We start from the raw sequence: 3,869 nt of genomic DNA on the forward strand, positions 1-3,869 counted from the left end.
TTGGAAAAGTTGGAACAAACTTGGAGCAGCAAAGGGTAAGGGGGGACTAGGATTTTGAGACCTTAACTGTTTCAATAGAGCTCTCTTAGCCAAGCAAGGGTGGAGAATTTTACAAGAACCTGATTCACTGTTTGCTCAAGTATTCAAAGAAAAATGAGAAATGATATTTGCAGTCGTAGTTGTGCAAGCGACGTGCAGTCGCTTTGAAAAAAATAAATTAATATAGGACCCACATGAAAAAAAAAACTAACTTTTTAATCGTGGACCCCACTCTTTTTCAAAGCGATTGCGCAGTGTTTGCAATTCCACGACTGTATGTAGCATTGCTGAAGAAAAATATTTCAAGTCAGGCAACCTGATGGAGGCATGAGTAGGCTACTGTCCATCTCAAATCTGGAGGAGCCTAATGTCAGTGATGGATCTAGTAAAGACTGGGCTAATGTGGAGAGTTGGCAACGAAAGGAGCATTAGAGTGTGGAAAGACAAATGGGTGCCTATACCTTCTACATTTCAGATTCAATCACATAACAAGATATTGGACAGTAATGCAACTGTTAGTGAGCTTATTGATGATGAAAGCAAAACCTGGAAACAATAACTGGTGCAAGCAATATTCATTCAAGAGGAAGCCAAGAGTATCTGTAGTATCCCTATTAATGTAAAAGGGATGGGTGACAAAGTAATTTGGGGACTGTCAGAGAAAGGGATATTTTCAGTAAAGAGTGCTTATTATGCAGATTTGGAGACCAAGAATCAAAAGACAAGAGAAACATCCAGTGGAGATCAAAATGAAAGGTTGTGGAGGAGGGTGTGGAGATTAATAAACTCAGGTAAGGTAAAATAGTTTCGATGGAAAGCTCTCAATGGAATATTACCCACAAGGAGCATTCTTTTCAAGAGAAGGATTATTGATAACTCAACATGTCCTGTGTGCAACAGAGAAGAAGAAACAGACATACATGTGCTTTGGGATTGTCCTGCTTCAGTAGATGTATGGGGTGAGGATTGCAGTCCAGTCAGAAAGTGGAGAAGAAACTATGCTGATTTCACGACACTGTGGTCAAATTTACAGTCTAAGTTAGAGGAAGGAAAGCTCCACATAGTAGCTGAGGTGCTGTACAACTTGTGGAGGACAAGAGATGACATGGTTTTTGAAGGAAAATTCAAGGGGCCATGTGTTCTGATCCAGCAGGCAGTGCAAGAAGTAGAGGCAGTCATATTGGCTCAAGAAAAGCCAAGAGAGAATCAAACAAGTCCTACAGAGATGATAAGAACAGTATGGAAACCCCCAAGTCCTGGCTATCTGAAGGTAAATGTGGATGCATCCGTGGATTCCAAGAGAGGAAAGGTGGGAATTGGTGTTGTAGTGAGGGACTTCAGAGGAGAGGTCCATGTGGTAGTTGCTGCCCCCATATAGGTAACTAAGAGTGCTAGTGCAGCTGAGAGTTTGGCCATGCTTCATGCAACTCTTCTATGCAGTGAACTAGGACTCAGACAGGTGCAGTTGGAAGGTGATGCAAAAGTGGTAGTGGAAGCAATCAATTCCAATTCATTCAACTCCTTGTGGGATGGACAGGTGATAGAGGACATCAAAGCTATGGTGCACACCCAGCCAGGGTGGTCTGTGACTTTTGCGGGAAGAGATGGCAACAGAGCAACACATGTAGCTGCGAAGTTAGCTCTCTCCTTAAGTATCGAGTGTGTGTGGATGGAAGAGGTACCAACTGAGGTCCTCCCAGCTGTTGTATCGGACTTGCCTAGCTTTGTAATGTCAGTTTAATGAATCTAAATTCCAATTCAAAAAAATAATAATAATAATAATAGAGTGATACTAGACTACCACTTAGCAATAACCACTGGCCTCTTAAGCAAAACTCAACCTTTTAATTTTTTTTATATTTTTAATGCTTTTAAATATTTTTAAAAAATAATAAAAAATATTAATACACTAATAATCGCTTTCTTAATTAGTAAGTAAAAGAAAAAAATTAAAAAAATTAAATACATGAATGGTCAAAATAAAGAGGTAAAATAGAGAGACAAAATAGTATTATTCTTAATAATATTACATCTTAGTGCCAATTTTTCTCTTCAATCGCGTTTGCGCTACCCAATTTGTAAGAGCACTCCTAATGGTTTCTGTATTTTATCTTTTAAAATACATCATCAAAATTCATTTTTTTTTAAATTTTACACATTGATTTTTACAATATATCATCTATCAGCTTATCTATTTTTTTTTCTATATATTATTTAAATGTTATCTTATTTAATAGATTGTTGGAGAAAATATACAAGGAGAGAGAAACTATTGTGGGAGACAAAAGAAAGAGAAATAATAAAAAATTGTTTAGAGGATTTACTGTAGCTAAATGTAAAATAAAAATATAATAGATAATCCATTGGAATGGACTTTTAAAAGAACCTGAACGAATGCTACAACTTTGACCATCAAGATTAAATATTAATAAATGTTTTCTTTGATTTATTTAAGGAAAAATGCTTTAACTACTAATTAATGCAATTATAATTGATATATCGTTAATTATATACAAAATACTTTTATAAAAATAAATTTGTAAATTGAAGTGAATAGGTCATGTTATAATTTAAAATGAGCGAGTTGCAAAAAAAAGTGTTCAAGCGAAAGTTTAAAATGAGCTAATTTCATTTAGTAAGCATCCCATGATTATGCCTATAACCTATCCATCCCACGTGGATCATTTATATTTCTAAAATAAACTAGGACAGAATCAACGTGCAAAATAAGTTTGCCTAATTAGGTGAAATGATTATTTAAAAAATAATAATATATATTTTATTAATAATATATATTTGGGCGTAATGATAATTAAGTAGAGTATAATAATTACATGCTTGCATAGATTAGAAGATAAAAAAATTAGTTCAAAATATAACATAAGAAAAGGAGGTATAGCTCAGCATGAACTATACATTTGATAATCTGGAGGAGCATAATATATAAGAAGATGCACAACATTAGGGTTATGTTTAACAAAGGATGAAACAAAGTATAATTGCTTAAAAAAGAGAGGAAAAAATGAAATTAATGGTCCAACAAAATGAATTCTAATTTAAAGAAAATTCCCATTCCTCATTAACTTTTCCATTTTTTTTTTCCTTGAAAAAAAAAAAGGTCAACAGAACTCCAATCAAATACCAAGGCAATCAGTTCATTTAAATTGTAAAACTAAATCAGGCAGCCACTCTACTGTTTAAATCCAAACAATAAAACAAGGACAAAAGAACTAACAACCTGAGATATCATGGCGTTTAAGGACAATTAAAGATCCAACAGCTGATAAGAGATAGAATGATTAACCTTGTACACATGAATCTTGCAATTCTGAGGTGTATGCAAAGAATGACATAAACCATCCTTAGTAATTGTGGAGGTCACTAAAATTAAATATTAGCTTTTTATGGGAAGGATTTGATTGCAGAAGATTAGGGAACACAATATCAAGGTGATTTATCATATAAATAAGAATGGCTATTAATCACACTTGTGTACGGATATTAGTCATATTCAAATACTAACCAACTTACACCAACAAATAACTGCAGCTGCTAAAAAATAGCCATCCATGAGGATCAATTCCCAGTAACTCTGCCCCTCGGGGTGACTTCTGGTATTTCATCCAGGGCTTACATCTATCAACTACACATTCGGGGCAATACCAGTCACCCTCTGGCCAAAGATCACTACTAATTCCTACATACTTTGAATGGTAAGCAGCAAGACAACCGTCACAACATATTAAGTTTCCATCCATCTTCCAAAGGCAGCATTCATCACTATTCCAGTCAGTGGTGTCCTCAACAATCTCTTCTGTCAAGCAAGAGCC

Source organism: Carya illinoinensis, chromosome 2 (genome assembly GCF_018687715.1).
Source record: "Carya illinoinensis cultivar Pawnee chromosome 2, C.illinoinensisPawnee_v1, whole genome shotgun sequence".
NCBI classification, from domain to species: Eukaryota; Viridiplantae; Streptophyta; class Magnoliopsida; order Fagales; family Juglandaceae; genus Carya; species Carya illinoinensis.